General features: G+C 39.9%; 1 protein-coding gene and 1 long non-coding RNA gene across 1 annotated transcript; one reads left to right on the top strand and one right to left on the bottom strand.

Moving 5' to 3' along the window:
• Positions 1-22,717, bottom strand: part of LOC146679781 (protein NLRC3-like) — a 320,608-nt gene that overhangs the window by 183,223 nt on the left and 114,668 nt on the right.
• On the top strand, positions 6,041-8,207 carry LOC146679782 (uncharacterized). The gene is made up of 3 exons (XR_014918628.1): positions 6,041-6,497; positions 6,679-6,815; positions 6,902-8,207. It is a non-coding gene; the product is annotated as an uncharacterized LOC146679782 (long non-coding RNA).

Genomic DNA, 22,717 nt, shown 5'->3' with positions numbered 1-22,717 from the left:
GCTCAGCAGTGTCTAACTGGTAAATTTGTTCATGTGTGTGATGAAGCATGTAATGATCACTGCAGCTTTCCCGTTGAGAGAAAAAAGGAGTATATCTGTCACACGTGTCACAGTTCCCTCAAAAGTGGATGCATGCCCAGGCTTGCTGCTGTCAACGGTTTAGAACTGCAGGATATTCCAGCTGAACTGTGTGATCTCAACATTCTGGAGAGACATCTGATTGCCAAATGCATACCATTTGCAAAGATTATTCCTCTTCCAAAGGGCAGACAAAGACTCATACGTGGTAATGTGGTGTGTGTACCATCTGAAGTCCAACAAACAGTTGACTATCTACCTCGGCTCAGAAGCCAATCACAGATCATGAGGGTGAAATTGAAAAGACGACTGTGCTACAAAGGCCATCAGCTGTTCCAGACTGTCACCTGGTCTAAACTCATTCAAGCTCTGCGTAAACTGAAACAGATTCACCCACAGTACACAGATATTGTTATCAGAGATGATGCATTGCTTTGTGATCCAACATTACCTGATGATGACAGCAGTGATGAAGCCAGCATGGGAAGTGATGATTATGATGAAGCAGATTTAATGGAAATTGACAACTATGAAAAAGATGCCCTTTTGTGCGAAAGTGAGTCTGAAAGTGAACAAGCTATTAATATGCAATCCTGTGATGAACAACCAGAGGAACAAAATCCAGATGAACCAGAAAGTGATTTGAACAATGGAGGTTTTGCTCTAGAAAGTTGTCTGCAGCCTGTTGACATTTCAGAAGAGATTCTCTGTTTCAGTGATAACACATATTGTGTGGCTCCTGCAGAAAGAAACAATCCTGTCAGCTTCTTCAGAACTCCTCATTTGGAAGCCATGGCATTTCCTGTGCAGTTTCCTACTGGTCAGAATACACTGGATGAAAAGAGACTTCTTAAACTCACACCAAGTGCTTACTTCAAGTCAAGGCTTTTCAACATTGATGCAAGATTTGCTAAAGACACAAATTACCTGTTTTTCTCACAGTTTGTCACTGAAATACATTTGGCTAATTCCAGCATGACAATACAGCTAAGGAAAGGTAAAACTATGACGAAAGATGGACGCAAAATCACATCAGGAATGTTACAAAGTAAGACAGAAGTAGAGAAGCTGGTAAGAAATAAAGATGCAATCAGATTTATGCAGCCACTCAGAGGAACTCCAGCTTACTGGCAGAAAACTACCAAAGATTTATTCAGTATGATTCGTCAAATAGGAACACCTCAGTTCTTTGTCACTTTCTCTGCTGCTGAGATGAGATGGCCTGAAGTGATTCAAGCAATAAAGAGACAGCAAGGTGAAGAGGTTGATTTTGAAGCCCTGGACTGGTCAGAAAAGTGTGAAATTCTAAGATCAAATCCAGTAACCACCATGCGGATGTTTGATAAGCGTGTTGAGGCTTTGTTCAGAGATTTGCTTTTTTCTCCTGCACAGCCCCTTGGTGAGATCATTGATTACTTTTACAGAGTTGAGTTCCAGCACAGAGGTAGTCCGCATATACACATGTTGCTGTGGATTCGAGAAAAGGTAGAAGCAGATGTGGATGATGACCAAACTGTCTGTGACTTTGTGGACAGATACATCTCAGCTCAACTCCCTGATCCAGAAAAACAACCTGAACTGCACAAAAAAGTCTCTGAACTACAAAAGCACAGCAAGAACCACACAAAGACATGCTTTAAGAGTGTGAACTCTGGTTGTAGATTTGGGTTTCCAAAACCACCATCCACAAGAACAATGATTGTGAGACAGGATGAGGATTCAGACACTGAAGCTGCAAAAGCCAAACTCAGACCTTTGTTGAACCTGCTGAAGGAACCTGAAGCTGCTTCCCTCACCATAGAGCAGATTCTGTCACGATGCAACTTGACAATGAATGAGTATGAACAATGCCTCCAGAACATAAACAAGAAAACAGCTCTGATTCTGAAACGTGACCCAAAGGACTGTTGGATCAACAATTACAACCCAGATCTGCTTGAAGCCTGGAACTCTAATTTAGATGTCTCATTCATTTTGAATGCCTATTCATGTGTAGAATACCTCTGTAAATATATAACAAAGAAAGAATCTGGCCTCTCTGAATACCTGAAGACAGTTATCGATAACTCTGATAAGAACACCGTCAATGAATGTGATGAAATGAGAGCTGTGATGCAGGCTTACTCAAAAAAGAGAGAGATCAGCGCACAGGAGTGTGTGACTCGAGTCTGTGGCCTAAAAATGAAAAAATGTTCCCGCAGTGTTGTATTTGTACCAACAGATGATAACCCAGTAAAAATGAGTCGGCCCATGAGCTTCCTGGAAAGCACAACACATGACAGCTGTAATATTTGGATGACAAGTTTGAGTGATAAATACAAATGCAGACCTGAGACCCCAGAATATGAGGAAATGTCGCTGGCTGATTTTGCTGCCCTGTGCCGGTTGGTGAGTGGTCCAAATGAAGGAAAAGATGTGCTTCCTCTTCTAAACCAGCTTGGATTTGTACAAAGGCGAAAGAATGATAAACCAGCTATAATCAGGTATTACCACTGTTCACAGGAAAAAGATCCTGAGCAATATTATGGTCGACTGTTGAGACTTTACCTTCCACACAGATCAGAGCAGGAACTGAAACCACAATGTTTCCAAACCTATCAGTCCTTCTACAACTCGGGTTTTGTGCGACTTCCATGTTCAGACCACAGTGAGTCTGTGAAACGGATTGTGAAAAGAAATAAAGACAAGTATGAGAAGAACTCTGAGGATATTGAGAGTGCACTGGAAGAGTTTGAACAAAATAGGGATGTTGTGATCGATGAATGGTGTAATCTTGCTCCTGAATCTGAAGTTGTGAGGCTGCAATGTGATGAGAATCTTCCTGAGAGACATTCTGATGATGAGAACGAACAGGAGAATGTCCCTGACTACAGTCGTCAGTCTGATGCTGTAACAAAGATCAGAGCCATCAGAGAACAACCTGCAGTAGATCCAGCCGTGGTACGTGTAATGTATCAGAATCTGAACCAGAAGCAGGCCTGCGTGTTCTATGCCATAAGAGACTGGTGTATTCAGCGAGTTTGTGGTTTGAACCCAGATCCATTTTTCTTCTATATCAACGGTGGTGCAGGAACTGGAAAGTCACATCTGATTAAATGTATTCACTCTGAAGCATCAAAGATCCTGAGCAGACTGCCTGCTAATGCAGAAGAAGCTGACATATCAAATCCAACTGTTTTACTTACTTCATTTACCGGGACAGCAGCTTTTTCTATCAATGGCTCTACATTACATTCTCTACTGAAACTACCCAGGAGTCTGAAACCACCCATTCAAGGACTTGGTAACCAACTGGATGAAGTCAGATCTGAGCTGATGAATGCAGAAATTATTGTTATTGATGAGATTTCAATGGTTTCAAAACCCCTTTTTGCTTATGTGGATGCAAGACTGAAACAAATCAAAGGCACTCAGAGACCTTTTGGTGGAATGTCAGTTTTAGCTGTTGGAGATTTTTACCAGCTGCCACCAGTGCGACAGTCTAAACCTCTCTGCGTTTACGATCCAGAACAGATTGACCTATGGCAGGAACATTTTCAGATGATCACTCTAACCGAGATCATGCGTCAGAAAGATGATGTGGCCTTTGCAGAGATGCTGAACAGGATTAGAGTGAAAGAAAAGATGGATGAGCTTTCTCAGTGCGACAGAGATTTGTTGTCACAGGCTGTGACTGCACCAGAAGAATGTCCAACTGAGGTCTTACACATTTATGCCACCAACAAGAATGTGGAATCCCATAACACAGATACCCTGAAGAAGCTTCATTCAAACATCATAATCATCAATGCAGACGATTTCCAGAAGGATAAACGTACAGGCAGAATGGAACGAAGAGACAAACCATTTACAGGTGGGAGAAATGATTTACCTGACACTCTGAATGTTGCTGAAGGAGCTCGAGTCATGCTGACCAGAAACTTGGACACACTAAACGGTTTAGTCAACGGTGCTTTTGGTATACTGGTAAAGGTGGTGAGATCTGAAAATGATGGACACATAATCAAACTGGGGCTCAGGATGGATAACCGGCAGCCTATGAGACACAACCGCAGTGCTAATGCAGCATCTGATGATCTGGTTTACATTGAGAGAGCAGAGGAGAGTCTGAAGTTTAAAGGAGCGGTACGCAGACAGTTTCCTGTAAAGCTAGCATTTGCCTGCACAATTCACAAAACTCAGGGTCTTACAACACAGACAGCTGTAGTTTCAATGAAGAACATTTTTGAACCAGGTATGGCTTATGTTGCTCTCAGCAGGGTGACGTCTCTCAGTGGACTCTATTTGCAGGACTTGGATGAGAAAAAGATTTACTCCAATCCCGAGGTAACTGCAGCACTCCAAACCATGAGACAAGCCAGCGTTGAGGAAATGATGCCTCTTCTTCAGGTCAGAGAAACAGCCAGCAGACTTGACACTCTTACACTGATCCATCACAATACGGAGGGTTTGCCATCTCACATCAGTGACATCAAGAGTCATCATGAAATGTGTTTAGCAGATGTTTTGTGTCTCACAGAGTCTCACCTCCAAGGCTCCTTTGTTGCAGACAGTCTTCATTTGGACGGCTACACCATGTTCAAACGCAACAGACATGTGTCCTACACAAACTTTCCTCACATGGCCAGCCGAAGTGGTGGGGGAGTTGTTGTGTATTTGAGGAATCATTTTCAGGTTCAGGTAAAACAGTATCTGCATAATGTCACTGATCTTGAGTTTTTAGTGTTGAAGGTTCAGGCTCCATTCCCTGCACTCATTGCTGTTGTGTACAGACCCCCTGACTACAGTTTGACACCATTCATGCAAAACCTGGTAAGTCTTTTAGATTCCCTTGAAATAATGGACTGTCACCCAATCATTGTGTGTGGAGATTTTAATGAGAACCAGTTGCAGAGTGGAAGAAAACAGATTCTGGAGCAGTTTCAGTCGAGAGGGTATTCACAGCTGATCACTTCTGCCACTACAGACAAGAACACCCTGCTTGACCTCATTTTTATTTCTCAGCCAGATCAATGTCTCCATTCCGGTGTTCTGAGATCATACTACAGTTACCACAACCCTGTGTTTTGTGTCCTGTCCTCGAGCCAATCATGAAGTCGTCTGGTGAGTTTTGAAACAATTACAGATCATGTTTGTTACAGAGTTTACTGATTGTAGAGTATGAAAAAGATTTTTCATTGAAAAAAGGGTCTTCCCTACTCTGTCTGTAAGAAGACCCTTTCTTATTGCAATGTTATTAATCATGTCACCAAATCATGGCTGTACTTCATGCAGAGCCGGGAGATCTGCTTTCTGTTATCATGCACCTCAGATCTGAAATATACTGCATTAAACGGACATAATTTATTTTTTATTCTCATGTTTTAAATGACTAAATCTACTTATACATTTTTTCATGGATGTTAATTGTCATCTCCTTTTTTGATACTTTTTTTACTCTGACGTATGTATCTCAACAAACGAGATCTTCCCCTCCAAGATGCTTTCAAATATGAAATAGTAAATAAATAAATCACAGATAAATGCAGGTATTTATTATGGGTCACATGAATAAATACAGACAATTATATTTTCTTGATTATAGTAAATTTTGTAGAATCAAATGTTTTTTGGATGAATGAGGTTTTGCTTATCATGTTTTACAGGTAAAAAATGTTAAAAGTTTTAAACTATCTTTAGGCTACCAGAGATGTCTATAATTATACATTATGTAGAGAAAAACATTTTCACAGCTTACAGAATTTGTATAAAAACTGATTTAGAAGTACATGGAAAGTTTCTGCATCAATTTTCTGACTTGGCCTTTATCCGGGTGGGTTTGGGTTTGGGTGGATAAAGGCCAAGTCAGAATTCTCTGAGCAGCTGGAAAAAGCTGCTAATAAACAAAGACATCAGAAAGCGGGGGCTTTAGGTGTAGCCCCCGCTTTCTGACGCACTAATTAGATTTAGTAACTGACACCCCATACCAGCATTATATAGACACTTGGGGGCTGAGATGGGTGGGTGGGGAGGGGGGGTGGGTGGTGTTAAAAGCACTTTATGTTTTGTAGATGTATTTTTTTCAGACAGGGCACACACAGTCCTGTTTCCTTTGTGGGAAAACCTTCAAACTTCACCATCCTCAGCTGAAACAACAACATCTTAACACCATCTTCATGAACTGCTGAGCCAAACCTGATCCATCAGTGCTGGACTGCACAGATAACTACATGCCACACAGAGACTGCTGTTTTATGAACTGCCATACCAGTATGTCTTCAATGGAGAAGATGACACACCCATCACCTGACCTCCTGCCTGATCTGGAGACCATCATGATGCTGCCACACTACACACCTCTGAGACCATGAATGATGACTCCTACTGAGGAAACTGTATTTCCTGTCAGAGATGCTCAGTGATCCTCAGAGCAGAGAGCGGTATGATTCTTTATCTTTGATAAAAAATGTCAGTGTTTTTAATTCAATTAATTAATTAAAATCCTGTTTAGTGCATAAATAATTCCACACTCAAATGATTATACTTGTTGACACTTTTTGAGTTTTAATTCACATTATGGATTACAAATCTATGCTTTTTCTACTCTGTCTCTCTGTGCAGGTATTGCTGTCTTCTGAGTTCTTCAGTGTCCCAACTGAGACATTCAAACCTCATTGCAGAGCTCATGTCTTTCCTCACCATCATGTGAGTGTGAGATTGCTCTGGATTCTGGTTATGTGGCCTGCAGCACCTATAAGGTATTTCAACATTGTTCATTGCATAACTTATTTGTAGTTTTTAGGCCTTAACACAAATAAAATGTTCCTTTTTCTGTATTTTTTAGAACAAGCTCGTCCAGTGTGCCTGCATTCCAGCTTCTTAGACTCTACTCAAGTGGACAGAGTATCAGTGTTTGGCCACTCTTACAGACACCGACTTCTGTCAACTCACTGCTACTGATCAGGCACCTGACTCCAGGAAGACAGAGGGCTGCAAGCCTGTCATCGTTTCCAGTGTGGCTTTGTATTCTTGGGGTAGCATCAGATTTTTCCCACAAATATTCAAAGGTAACACTTATTTTAAGCGTAGTTATTAAGTCAAAAGTCTTCCCTTGTGTTAATTTTATTTTTTTTATTTGTTTTTGTTTTCTTTTAGATTTATGTGCAGTGATCGGATGTGGTGGAGCTTTGTTAACTGTGTGGAAAACATCTGTTTGTGATGATATTTACAATGAGGCTTTAAGGTGACAGTTTCCATGTAATTTCAATCCTTTTACTAAGCAAAAACATGTTTGCAATTAACATATTTTTTTTAAGTTTTGTCTTCTGGATTTCTGGTTAACATTCCTCTGTGACAGCAAATACTAAACTGGTCCAAGTACCCAGCATATCATTGGTCAAAGGCAAAAAGGACCACATGTCACACTAGCAATGAATTATTGACTGTGTTTGTGTCATCAGATTTAACTAACAATATCAGACATATGAAACTGAACTCTGGATTAATGTGCAGATTTTTTTTGTGTTTTTTTTTATTGTTGAATAATTATTTTGTAGAACAAACCCAATCTATTTACCCAAACAATGTAACTTGTTTGGGTAAATAGTGGATTAATATATCTAAGTCTATAAGTATAGCAAGCTGAATTCATACAGACACACAGCTCTAAATCCTGGATTGTAGGATGTACAAAAATGATCATGTGATTATTATGGACATTTAAATAACTATATCTATTGAACCATTACATGTATTCTTTTTAGAAATTACACAATCTCAAAATGTGAAAAAAGAAAGTGTTTAAGAGAATAAATAATGTGTGTTTGTATGAATCCTGCCTTAGTATGGGGTGTCAGTAACTACATTAGTATAGAGTAGGTCTAACAGTGGTTTTCCACATCTGCTCTAATACAGCAGTCCCCAACCTTTTTTGCGCCACGGACCGGTTTATGCCCGACAATATTTTCATGGACCGGCCTTTAAGGTGTCGCGGATAAATATAACAAAATAAAACTAGTACCGGTACTGAAAAAAAGAAAATTTATTCATAACACACGTGAAAAGACCCAGGAAAACCAAGTAAACGATAAAAACGATAACAAAATAACGCTGAAAACCGATAAAAACCCTGAAAACTATACATTTCACACCTGAGCCTCGTCTCTCGCGGCCCGGTACCAAACGACTCACGGACCGGTACCGGTCCGAGGCCCGGGGGTTGGGGACCGCTGCTGTAATATATATAGATAATGGGTCAGACATATAAAGTCATTTTGAAAAGTTCATAAAGGTCATTTATATGTGTTCCTCTTTATCATTTTATATCAGGTCAAACAGCTGACTTGAGTTTTGATCAGAGTAGAACCATGACATTCATGCTAATGGTTCTACTGTTTACAGTTACTTTATGATGGATTTCACCCTGGTCACAGCACTATGTGAAAAGCTGTTAGAGGTAAAGTTAAGCCAATTAATACCTCATCATAAGTCACTCTCTAACGCAAAGCAGTGATTATTTTTCACTGTAATTTATTCCACAACGATGTTCTTTATTTGATCCTTGTTTCTTTAAATATGCAAATCGATTGTTCAGCTGTGTGACTCTCCACACCTCAAATATATCACAATGTGGACTTCATTTTGACAGTATTTTGTAGATTGGTACCATATTTATCATCAAATCAGGAAACTGTAAACTAATTGAAAAAATTAAGCTTATGAAAATTTTAATGTGGCATAGGAACATGTTGTTTATCCTTGCCAAATGGTATTTACACAAAACTCCAGCAAATCAGAGGATATATTTTTGTCTCTCACTTGCTATATATGTGTATATTTTTGCAGTTAATAGCCTATCATGTGTCTGCGCATCTTAGGGCCATAAACATAAACATGGCAAACAAGGATATGTTCACAATTCCAACAGATGCTTCAATTGTTTGTATAGAATTGTTTGTATTTGATTTGCATTTTCTATTAATATTTTTCTGTTTGTCCCAAATGGTATTTTTATTTCTTTATGCCATTATTGTAATCATTGGAAACAACTGAGTAAATATTTTGTATCATATGTTTCTAAAAATATTTGAATGTTCTACTTTTCTACTACTGGTTTTCTACTTTCTAAACTTTCTGCCACTTTTTGGCATTTCAATAACATTATTTTTGGGTGTTTTAATCTCTGACCGCAGCATCTTGTGCATTTATTACCTAAAATGTTGTTTGTGTGGGTCTTGCCTTTGTTATGTTTTTTTGCCATTTTTAGATTTCACCAGCTGTGCAAACTCGCAATTTTACCTTGGTTTTGTTCCACATTAGTTTATCTGCCGGCACGTTTTCTTCCTTTTCTAATGTTTTTGGTAATTTTTCACAGTTAAACAAGTAACTTTGAGGTTACTTCAGCATTTTCAGCTGTTATCTGTTGACAGTTTTGCCTAATTATTACATTTCTGCAAATTTCTAGCAGTTCTGATAAGTTGTAATATTTCTGCCAAGTTTTTAATTTTCTACTAAATTATATTATTCCTGCTAGGTTACACTACTTTTGTTTGTTATGTTATGTTAAGTTATGTTATTCTAAATTATTGCATTTCTGCTAAGTTATTACATTTTTCTTAACTTGATATTGTTCTGCAAAGTTATTAAAATTTCAGCAACTTTTTAAACACTGACTTTGATTTCTTCAGCTTCTTCAGCTATTTTCAACTATTTTCAGCAGACAGCTTCAGCTTTACAGTTTCCTCTAAGTGATTGCAGTTCTGCTAAGTTATTACATTTTAGCAAAGTTCTTTTGCTTCTGCAAAGTTTTTACAATTTCTGCAACTTTTCAGCTTTTTCAGCTACTTTTTGCAGACAGCTTCAGCTTTAAGCATCCACACTGCATTTTCGCAGGAAATGCAAATTTTTCTAGTTATTATTCTAGTTGCTTCCGTACACTTTTTGGCACTTAACTACTTCCACAATTTTCAGCCGATTTTCACCGTTCAAATTTTAAACTATTCTGCTATTTCTGCTAATTTACGCTATGATTTTTGCTATTTTTAACTATTATACTTTTTAAAATATTCCACTTTTTTCCTTTAATTTGTCCCATTGAAATGAATGGGAAACTTCAGCAATTCTGCTAAAATTTGCTTGTTTTTGAAACTTAACTACTTCCTCATATTTTCACCTAGAACAACCATTCAAACTTTAAAATGTTCACAAATTATTGGGCTATTCAGGTATGATTCAGCTTTTTCAAATCTTCTACTGTTTTACTTTTATGCCTCTTAAAGTTTTGAGTTGCAAAATTGTGATTTTTCACAAAATACATGTGTTGTTATGGTTGCTATGCTCTTGGCTTCCAGTGTGCCACTGAAGGTTTTGCAATTTTCACTTCATGTCCGAACAACTTCCTGCTACTTGCTCAATTTTCACTCAACTTCCACAAATTATACATCAAAACGTAGGTATTTTTGCTGGCTTTCAGAAAATGTCACCATCATTGTTGTGGGATTTATAGAATTTTTGCAAATCTCCTCAGACTAACACAAGGTCAGAAAACTCTCCATATAAAGTGAATGGAGAGCTTGTTCAAAATCACCGCTGGATTTCTGTAATGAGAGGCATATTCGAATCGTCATATCTCCTTAACGAAGCAAAGTTAAGACATGAGGCTTGTCCCCGAATATCTTCAGACACCCCTGACGCTCACAATTCAAGAATTTCTTTCTCACCTATTACCGTTCTGAAATGAGTTGGACTTGTTTGAGGGTAGGAAATTCGTCCTTCGCTCAGATTTCTTCAGATTTAAAACTCTGGAAATGAACCACTTTTTTCTCTCGTCATAACTTTTTGTTGGATTTCCACAGAGACCTGAAAATTTCCATGATTGTTCACCAAAGCCTGCTGTCTCTTACGGTGAAAGAATGATATCGATACTCCAAATAGATTTCAAGTTACAAAGCGTTGTTTGAGGGCAAGTCAAGGCAGTTTTTGCTTCGCTCTACTCAGTTATGGTGCATTAGAAGTCAAATATCTTTAATAATTCATATTTTAATGATAAATTGTAAACACTGGAAGATTCCCCCATCTCTTCTGAACAAAACGGTGTAAGAATGACCGCTCTAGCCCCTACGGTTTGGAAATTATGGTCATTTGTTTGAGGGTAGTCGTCACTATGAGAAATAGGCTGCAATAATCCTGTGCCTCTCTGTGCTGCGTGTGTAAAAAGAGGCACATGTTTTGGCGGGAAAAAGTACACAGGCTCTCTGATTGGTGGATTCAAATTCAGCAGCTCCCAGGCTGACCTAGAAACGTACTTCTCTCTCCCTGTGCATTTTTTTGCTGATTTTTTTCATTTAACAAGTATATTTGAGGGACCCTCAGCATGTTCAGCAGTTTTTCAGCTGTCCATTTTGCTTTTCCAATTTTTCTGTTTAACTTATTACTATTGTGCTAAATAATACTATTTCTGCTATTTTATAAGATTTGTGCCTAATATAGTATTTCTGCTAAATTACAATATTTCTGCTTTTTATACTATTTGTGCTCAAACATAGTATTTCTGCTAAATGTAATGTTTATGCTTAATCATCCTATTTCTGCTTTTTATGGGATTTGTGCTTAATATAGTATTTCTGCTAAATTATAGTATTTCTGCTTTTTATAGTATTTGTGCTAAAACATAGTATTTCTACTAAATGTAGTATTTATGCTTAATCATACTATTTCTGCTTTTTATAGGATTTTTGCTCAAACATAGTATTTCTACTAAATGTAGTGTTTATGCTTAATCATCCTATTTCTGCTTTTTATAGGATTTGTGCTTAATATAGTATTTCTGCTAAATTATAGTATTTCTGCTTTTTATAGTATTTGTGCTAAAACATAGTATTTCTACTAAATGTAGTATTTATGCTTAATCATAGTATTTCTATATATTTCTGCCAGGTCCCCAGGCAGCCAATCCTCTGTGAGGACTTAGACATTCAAATTTTCAAATCAGGGCCTGCACGGTTTCCCAGCCAATCATATATGTGTCCTGAGGCATTCAAATTTGCATATTGGGGCCTTCATGGCTTCTAAGCCAGCCAATCATATCTGAGGGCTGAGGAATTCAAATCCACAAATCAGGGCCTGCACAGCTTCCCAGCCAGCCAATCATGTATGTGGGCTCCAGGTATTCAAATTTGCATATTGGGGAATTCGTGGCTTCTAAGTCAACAAGTCATCCATGTCATATATCTCTAAAAATTCATATTTTAATGATAAATTGTCAACACTTGAAGATTCCCCCATCTCTTCTGAACAAAACGGTGTAAGAATGACCGCTCTAGCCCCTATGGTTAGGAAATTATGGTCATTTGTTTGAGGGGAGTCCTCACTATGAGAAATAGGCTGCAATAATCCTGTGCCTCTCTGTGCTGCGTGTGTAAAAAGAGGCACATGTTTTGGCGGGAAAAAGTACACAGGCTCTCTGATTGGTGGATTCAAATTCGGCAGCTCCCAGGCTGACCTAGAAACTCACTTCTCTCTCCCTGTGCATTTTTTTGCTGATTTTTTCATTTAACAAGTATATTTGAGGGACCCTCAGCATGTTCAGCATTTTTTCAGCTGTCCATTTTGCTTTTCCAATTTTTCTGTTTAACTTATTACTATTGTGCTAAATCATACTGTTTCTGCTATTTTATAAGATTTGTGCTTAATATAGTATTTCTGCTTTTAATAGGATTTGTGCTTAATATAGTATTTCTGCTTTTTATAGAATTTGTGCTTAATATAGTATTTCTGCTTTTTATAGAATTTGTGCTTAATATAGTATTTCTGCTTTTTATAGGATTTGTGCTTAATATAGTATTTCTGCTTTTTATATGATTTGTGCTTAATATAGTATTTCTGCTAAATTATAGTATTTCTGCTTTTTATAGGATTTGTGCTAAAACATAGTATTTCTACTAAATGTAGTATTTATGCTTAATCATAGTATTTCTATATATTTCTGCCTGGTCCCCAGGCAGCCAATCCTCTGTGAGGACTTAGACATTCAAATTTTCAAATCAGGTCCTGCACGGTTTCCCAGCCAATCATATATGTGTCCTGAGGCATTCAAATTTGCATATTGGGGACTTCATGGCTTCTAAGCCAGCCAATCATATCTGAGGGCTGAGGAATTCAAATCCACAAATCAGGGCCTGCACGGCTTCCCAGCCAGCCAATCACATATGTGGTCTCAGGCATTCAAATTTGCATATTGGGGAATTCGTGGCTTCTAAGTCAACAAGTCATCCATGTCATATATCTCTAAAAATTCATATTTTAATATTAAATTGTCAACACTTGAAGATTCCCCCACCTCTTCTGAACAAAACGGTGTAAGAATGACCGTTCTAGCCCCTACGGTTAGGAAATTACGGTCATTTGTTTGAGGGGAGTCCTCACTATGAGAAATAGACTGCAAAAATCCTGTGTCTCTCTGTGCTGCTGCGTGTGTAAACAGATGCACCTGTTTTGGTGGGGAAAAGTGCACAGCCTCTCTGATTGGTGGATTCAAATTCAGCAGTTCCCAGGCTGACCTAGAAACTTAGTCCTCTCTCCCCGTGTGTGTGTGTGTGTGTGTGTGTGTGTGTGTGTGTGTGTGTCTGTGACAGAGAGAGAGAGAGAGAGAGAGAGGCTTTTAATGGGATGATCTCATTCTAAGATTTAAATTCAATATATTTAGACTGGTTGACTGAATTGGATCTTGTGTGTGGGTCTCTATGTGCATGTGTGTTTCCTCATGTGTACATATTTGTGATTGTGTGGCTGTAATAAATTTTTTTGCAGATTTTTGTCATTTAACAAGTATATTTGAGGGACCCTCAGCATGTTCAGCATTTTTTCAGCTGTCCATTTTGCTTTTCCAATTTTTCTGTTTAACTTATTACTATTGTGCTAAATCATAGCATTTCTGCTATTTTATAAGATTTGTGCTTAATATACTATTTCTGCTTTTCATAGTATTTGTGCTTAATATAGTATTTCTGCTAAATTTAGTATTTCTGATTAATTATAGTTTTTCTACTAAATCATAGTACAGTATTTCTGCTTTTTATGGGATTTGTGCTAAAACAAAGTATTTCTACTAAATGTAGTATTTGTGCTTAATCATGCCATTTCTGCTTTTTATAGGATTTGTGCTTAATATAGTATTTCTGCTAAATTATAGTATTTCTGCCAAATTATAATATTTGTGCTAAAACATAGTCTCAATTTAAAATTACAATATTCATAGTTCATCACAGTGTCTCTGGTAAATCACAATATTTCTGCTCTGTTGTACTATTTTTCTAAATCATAGTGTTTCTGTAATGTTTAAGTATTTTTGGCTAAATATATTCTTTCTGTTATCTTATACTATTTCTCCTAAATTCTTGTATTTTTGAGAAGTTATCATGTTTCTGGTAAGTTACAATATTTCTGCTAAATTCTGCTATGCTATTGTATTTCTGCCAAGTATTATGTTTCCTCTAAGATATTGCAGTTCTGCTAAGTTATTCCATTTTAGCAAACTTCTTTTGCTTCTGCAAAGTTTTTACAATTTCTGCAACTTTTCAGCTTTTTCAGCTACTTTTTGCATACAGCTTCAGCTTTAAGCATCCACACTGCATTTTCGCAGGAAATGCAAATTTTTCTAGTTATTATTATTATTCTTTTTCCGCCTGAAATTTTGGACCTTAACTCGCCCCACAGTTTTGAGACAAGGTTCACATATGATATATCATTGTGTGCGGCTGGAGCTGGAATGAGTTGCTATGACTTTTGGTGTTTATTACTTCTATAGTTTTTTAAATATGAATATTTTAATGCAAGTTTTTGCCCATTCAAATGAATGGGAACGAACGAAAGTGAAACTTTACTTACTTTGTGGTGTGTTTGCTCACTCACTTAATTTGTGGTGTGTTGGCTCACTCTAGTGGTATGTCCCCGTATTTGGATTACCATAATGACAACAATACGAACGGCGCGCACAGCGTTGGTGCTTTCAGGAACCATTGGAATTCTTAAGGTTGCACGAAGCATTGAATAGTTACGGTAACGGCAATGGTGTACGCTTGGTGGAAAACTGCATATCCCACAATTCAAAGCACGCCTCTACCAGTCAAACAATGGCGGCTGCCACTTGGTTTAATATATTCCTCTTATTTGTGTTTCTAGGTCACAAAGTAAACTTTTAAGATATTTTCAGGTGAGAATGTAGGTGTGTAAACGTCAAATATCTGCTCGTTTTGTCAAAACATCCCATATTAGCAACAGATTTCTCACGATGTTGCTGCTAGCCGGCTAGCTAGCTCGGCTAGCTAGCGCCGCTTCGCTCAAAAGCACCCAGGCTTGGCTTTCAGTGAGGCGTCTCTAACTCCTTTCACCCCCGATCGCTCCGCAAACAGTCTTTGTCTTAGCTGGACTTATTTTTCGTTTATATGGGCCGATGATGCTGGTCGATGTGGAAAAAATAACTGAGTTGTTCATATACCGGTGGCTAGCTAGCTCCGCGTTAGCCACCGGTATATGTCTCTTCCCCTCGTATGCGGGGAAAGAAACACCGATCGACCGGTGGTGGCTAACGCGGAGCTCAATCGTGGATAAGGGAAACCCAATGCAGGAGAAGCAGGCGGCTGGTGAACTGAATTTCAGGTAAGACGTTATTAACTGCACTCTATTTGGGTCAGATATAAACCGAGTTTAGGTGTAGTTTATTTTCGTTGTGCTGACAGTTACAATAACTGTACTGCGTGCTAGCTAGCACGACGGAGTTTCTATACAGCTGTGCGCGCTAAGTTACTGATGTTGAACTTTATGACAGCCTCCCCTATTTTCAGGCGAGAATGTAGGGGTGTAAACTTCAAATATCTGCTCGTTTTATCAAGAAGTCCCATATTTTATCAAGAAGTCCCATATCTCTCACGATGTTACTGCTAGCGCCGCATGGCAGCTAGCTGGCTAGGGCGGCTTGGCTGACACCTAGGCCGGGCTGACTGATACCCAGGCCGGCTCACGCTCACGTTTCACCGCCGCATGGCAGCTAGCCGGCTAGCTGGCTAGCGCGGCTTGGCTGCCACCCAGGTCGGGCTGGCTGACACCCAGGCTGGGCTGGCTGACACCCAGGCCCGCTCACGCTGTCGTGTTATTTTTCATTTATATGGGCTGGTGATTCAGTATGAGTGTCCGGTGAACTGAATGTCAGGTAAGACGTTATGTATATTTAAGGTAGTGACTGGAATAAGTCACAAGGTGTCGCTGTTGAGCTGCATATATGTTGTAAATTTTAGCAATTTTGACCATTTGTCCTCTGCAGGACACCGTAGTTCAGATTTCTCGTTCGCGTGGGCGCCATCTTGGTTCAGTGTTTACTGTGATGTGCAAAGGTAAGCACTGTCAGTGGCGAACTGCATTGGTTTTGTTTAAAAATAAGTGTTCCACTGTGTAAAATAGCGGTTTGTCATTTAAGCCGAGCAAATATTTTGTTTATTGAGAGGTTCATGTATTGTCTGATGAGAGTATGAGACAAAGATATACTTTTCTTTCTTACTCTCATATAAAATATTTAGCTTTTATTAAATAGTTATCTGAATCTTACAACCAAAGTTTGTATAATAATACACAAGATTGGCTGTAGACCATTGTTAATCATTCAGAACACTGTGTAAAAATAACAAAAAACAAAAAGTGAATGAAAAGTGCATAAATATTTATTTTACGTGTTTGATGTGTGTGGCAGGGCGTGGTCTGCAGTGCCGCTGCAGGGGAGGTGGACCCACCTCAGCGGCATCTGCAATCACGCCTCTCAGGTGTAAAGTCTGTGCTCTCTCTGCTTTTGTTTTTTTTTTTTTTTTTTTTTTTTTTTGTGTATGTGTCGGGCTATGAGATGAAAAGCTACAGCCGGCTGTGTGGGTACAGCAACTATGTGTGAAAAGTGGTCCATAACGTAATGCTTCAAAGTGTGTTCATGCAAACATTGTCGGGTCTGCTTATGAACCTCTGTGCACAGCGTCTACAAATTGGGGCTGTACGAAGTCACCTCATCTTTACACAAAACTGTAAGCTGTCATCTGTGAGGCGCGAGCGGTGTTTGGTTTTACCATAGTTCATGGTGGAGAATGGCTGCTCCGGTGAGTTTTGCTCTCTGTAGCCGTTTGAATGGCAAACTATACTGATTAGCGGCGGCATAGGCACACTTAAAATTTCTTCAGAAATTTTCGCTTTCTAGTTCCAAATAAAGCTGTTTCCCTTTGAGATGAAATGACTTTGTGTCCTGATATATAATAAAGATGTTGTTGTTTTTGAGCCCCTGTATTAAAAGTAGTTTAAAGTCAGCTTGAGTTTGATGTCTTTATGTCAAAGCTGCTCATGATGTTGAGCTGCTGATGGAATAAAAACAATATAAAAGCATGTAGTCCAGACTTAAATGTAGCCTGTTGTTAGCTGAGGTCCACACACAGTGTTTGACAGTGTAAAGTGTGTGAAAGGGCTGCTGGTGGAGCTCACTAGGATGAGCAGGTGACCACGAGGTGGAGAGCAGCTGGCCTGGCTTTGACCCGGGCCACGCCCCCTTTCTCTCTGCTTTGCTGTCACTTATCTTCACTGCTCTGTCCAATAAAGCTGAAAAAGGCCCCGAATCAAAGAAATCTGCTGCAGCCTCTGAAATGTCTTCTGTTTCCTTCCCGACGGCTTTTTCACCGTCAGCCCATCAGACAGTCCAGCAGCATTTATGATGATGTCATGATGTTGAAGAGGCTGCTACGGTGGCCTCCCATGACCCCCAGCCTCATCACAGCTGAGATGCAGACATTTGAAAACATTCAGCAGACAACTGAATAACAGTCCAACACAACAGTCTGTGTGCAGACACACACTGACCTTTCATATAGTCAAACACAGCTGGTTGAGTCATTTCTCTGTGAGTCTAAAGTGAATCTAGTATTTGAAAGTCCACTTCCTGTGTTTGTTGTTGAAGACTTCTTCAGCTTCTTCTCAAGGACATCAGCTGCTTGTTTGGCAGCAGAGGCAGTTAAGAAGCTTCCTGAAAAACACTGAACAGTGAGTTCACTGTGGCATATGACAGATTCAGCTTTCTGTGTGCAAATGTGTCTGTGTCGACCTTTCAAATGCTGTTGAATCCAAAACATCAGCGGCTCCTCGGCTGCTCACTTCATGCACTTCTGTCTGTGTGACAGTCCAATGACATCACAGCTGTTTCCAGCCCCAGTGTCTCAGGACTGGACACCTTTAAACATGTCGAGGATCAAACAGCCGTCATGTATCTGTAGCAACAACATCATTGAATCTGTAACAACTGGAGCCAAACCAGTGGCTCTGCTGGGATCACTGGTGAGCCAACACTTCCTTGTTGATGCAGATTTCAGGGCTTCCTTTTGCTCCTCCGTTATAACTGTTCTCTCTTCTCAACACATGATGACACAAAGGAATCAGCAGTGACAAAGATGATGCTGAAGAGAAGCACACACTTCACACATATAACAGAGCAGTGCAGTTACACACACCTCTGCTCGACATCAGGCCTCAAACAAAGACACAAAACACTAACTTGACTCTAAACAGAAGAAACGAGCAGCTGTTTCTGTTCTGTGCTTATTTATATTTGACACACATGCTTCTCTTTGTGCAAACACACATCGCACTATAAGGGTAACCTCGCACACAATGATTGGACAGCACAGTGATGATGCTGGGAGATCCTATACGCAGCAACACAGAAACACTGAGAACTTTAAACAATGATGGAAAGTGTTATAAATGACTTGTTGGCCTCTGATCTGTCACAAACAGCTGAAACGTGTCTCTCATGAGTCACATGAAGGTTTTTGACAGAAAGGACAAAAAGTAGCTGCAGTCAGTTTGTGTCATTTTTATATTTATTCATCTGGGAGAAAAATCTGAGGGACATTAAAATGTGTTTTCAACAGAGACAAGAACATGAATATAACAGAACAGGTAAATGAACATGTTTCAAGTAAACAGCTGGACTGATCAGGTCCAAACACAGAGTGATAAACTTGTCAAACAGCTGTCATATCTTTATATAGAAGCTCTTTATAAATGCTGCTCACTGCAGTCTGTTTACTAATAATGTCAAAGTGTTAGAAACACAGAAACATCAGAATGGTCTTTGTTCACAGAAACCTGTCTGGGATCCTTTGTTGTTCTTTTGATGCAGAGTTACATTATAAATATAAAGAGTTATTTCAGAGTCTCATCAGTTTTCCTGCATGTCTTTATTTAACACATCAGCAGGGCTGAAGCTCTCATGTTAAACACACACTGATCTATGGACACGTTCATGTGTTTCTAACAGAACCAGGCTGTTATCAGCCTGCACTAACATTATGTCACACACACTGAATGTAACAGTGACAGTTTACATCATCACACAATCAGCTGTGATTGTTTCACTGTCATCAAACGAGTCAACAGGAAGTAGAATCAATAGAAACCAATCATTTCCTGACAGCATGTCTGATGGAAATAAGTGCAGATTATGTATGAAGTCTAACTGCACACAGTAACTGTGTTACAATAAGGACTTAACAGCGCCCTCTGCTGGAGTGTTTCAGTACTGCGTTAACTAGAATACACCACCTCCTCCTCACACCACCTGCTACAGCTCTACTCTTCTATGACTACAGTCATCCACAGCACTGATGTGAGGTCACATGGTTCATATGTAAGGAGCACAGCTGACCTCAGGTCAGTTTAATGACTGTGAGCAGCAGCTGTGTTATTGTCACTGTGACAGGGAGACACTCTCAGACACAGCGCTCATGTCAGCTTGTTCTCATGCAGGAGGATCAGGAGCTCCATGTTTGTCTTTCTGTTTGAATCATGATGTGTTTGTGCCATCAGAGTCTGTCATGAGTACTCAGGGTTTCACAGCAGCTCTTCTGGATGCTGACGAGGACTCCAACCTCATGTTTCACCTCTCTGAGCTTCTGATGTCTGTGAACACTCGTGTTTCTTCTCTGGGCTCATCTGGACAAAAACACCTTTCTGTGTTTGGCTGCAGCCTCATTCTGACTGACAGGAAGTGTGTTATCCATGAGCTGCACTTCTGTGAGGAAGTTTCCTGCTGTGTTTCCTGTCTGTGGACAAACACGAGTGTTCCAGCTGAGGACTTGGTTCCTTCCACCTGTCCATACAGGACATCACGCTGTCTGCAGCTCTGTAAATGCAGCTCCAGGTCCTTCCACGTGCTGCTCTGTATTTGTGCAGTTTGTAGTGTGTCCTGGGAAACGTAGCACACATGGTGTTCTTCTGCTGTTTCCTCCTTTCACTGAGTGTGAAACACTGACGCTGTGCTGTTGTTCACAGAGGGGAGCTGATTCTAGCTGCAGCTGGACTCTGTCATCTAACTGAATGTGTTGGTGCTGATCACGGGGCTCTGAGGGGGGAGCAGCAGGAGGACTCTGGATGCTGACGTCAGTGTATCTGTGGAAGCTCCCACAGCGTGTCTGTCATTCAATATTGTGCTGTATATTGTATCTATGCAAAGATGAACAGACTGTGTGTTCACTGGTCTCTGTGCTGCAGCTCTGATGTCATCATCACTCCCTCCTCCACCCTCAGCAGTCCCAGCATGCTGCTGTGGTGCACCCCACCCTCACTCTACACCTGAGCCACAGACCACACCCTCCACCTCAATATACACCACAGTTTTCTCTGCTGTGGAAATGAGATCAGGAGGAAATCATCATTATTATTATTTAATAAACGCTCACATTAATGTGGGCTTATTTGTTTCATATTAGAAACATTAGTTGAGTGTTTTTAGTATAAAATGGTCAAAGTCCCTCTTTTTGCTCCTCCCCTCACCTGTGGATGGGCGGTGCTGTTACCGTGGTGACAGCTTGGATGTGTTTCAGTCCTGCCTGGTTATCACTGCAGGAATCTTTCACATTTATTACAGGTAATAACTCTGATTTTTCTGTGTATTATGAACCAAATGTATCCTGATACTCACAGAGATGGATGAGCAGAGGTTTTTTTTGCAGTTTATGTAGTTACTATGGACTTAATGCATACATATTATTAAAATTAGGGCTATAACAGTTGTATTGATGTATAGCAACTTGAAATGCTCCCACAAATGGCTCCACAGCATGTAAAAATATAACAAAAGCTCTGGCGGACTTGGTTCTGTGGTCAGTCTTAAAGGGTGAAGTTAAACTCTGTAATCTTCACTGTGTCACAGAGTTCAGTGAGTCCCGTTATTCACAGTATCAATCAGATCATCAGAGAACAGCTGATCAGCAATCAGTGGTGCCAACAGCGCCTCCTGTGGTGAGAGGATGCAATAATGCAATGTAGCATTTTTCCACTCAACACTTGCAGTCATGGAAACTGTCTGTTGGATCTGTGTGACGTTGCTTTCTTGGTTAGAGTTCCTCACAAATGTCCAGATGATTCTTCTAATGAGGCGTCGACCATGTTTGCAGCTCTTTGGAAGAAAACGTCGCCCTTTGCCATCCTTACTTTTCTTTGACTTCTTCAAATGCAGCTGAACTCCAGCTGGTATTTTCTTGGACTTTGCAGCTGTTTCTGGTCATCAGTTCATTCCTGCAAACCTCTGAAGCTGAACAACAATGATGCTGCATTGCTGGCTGATCCCAAAAGGTTGATTCTGTTCATCTGGACGTTTTCAGAAACGTTTGCTCACTGATCAGGTGACTTCTTCAGTCTCAGCTGACTGCAGCTTTACAAGCTTACAAACAGCACATTTGCACAATGACTGAAAGCAGCAGCACCTGATATATATGATACTAATATAATACATATACATATATAATCCATACTAATGATGAAGGAACTGAGCTCACAGTCCATTGTTCATTCAGTGAACTACTCAGTTTATTTTGGGCCTCAGAAATGCTCACTCTGTTTGTACATCACTGTCAGCAATAGACTCATTCTGCTGTGTGGACAGGAACACATGTGACATCACTTCCTGTTTGTTTGTGACTGAAGAGGAAGAAGTTTACAAGGAATCATTTAGAAGCGTTTCAAACATCAACTGATTGAATCCATGAATCTGAAAACGTGTTTGTGAGTGAAAGAGACAGACATGTACAGACTGAACTATCTGTTCAACAGTCAGAGTGTTTCTGTAACAGGAGACACTCTTTACACTCCACTCAGCACAGGGACACTGAGTCACCAGGAAACCAGACTCTAAACCCAGGATAAAGAGTTTGAGTGAATGTGGTGTTGAAGGTGTGGAGGTGGATCAGAGTGTCAGAGGAGACTCTGTAGAAGGACAGAGTGCCAGCAGGACAGTCCACATACACTGCTGCTCTGTTAGAGACAGAGGAGGAGGAGGAGGAGGAGGAGGAGATGGATGTTAGTCTGCTATTGTGAAGGACAGACTGAGGACCATCATCAGTGCACTCCAGACTCCAGGACTGATCATTGTATCCAAACACACAGTCATCACTGTCTCCTTTCCTTCTGATGCTTCTGTAACTCACTGATATATAAACGTTTCCTCTCCACTCGACCTCCCAGTAACAGCGACCAGTCAGACCATTTCTACACAGCAGCTGTTCCCAGTAATCAAATCTGTCTGGATGATCAGGATATGACTGAACCTCCTCCACACGTGTCACCTTCCTGTTGTTGTCAGACAGTT

The sequence above is a fragment of the Copadichromis virginalis genome, unplaced genomic scaffold (genome assembly GCF_057382275.1).
Source record: "Copadichromis virginalis isolate Kocher_CV1m ecotype Utaka unplaced genomic scaffold, C_Virginalis_male_GT1.1 unmapped_scaffold_1, whole genome shotgun sequence".
In the NCBI taxonomy this organism is placed as follows: Eukaryota; Metazoa; Chordata; class Actinopteri; order Cichliformes; family Cichlidae; genus Copadichromis; species Copadichromis virginalis.
This window is presented reverse-complemented; position numbering and strand designations above follow the sequence as displayed.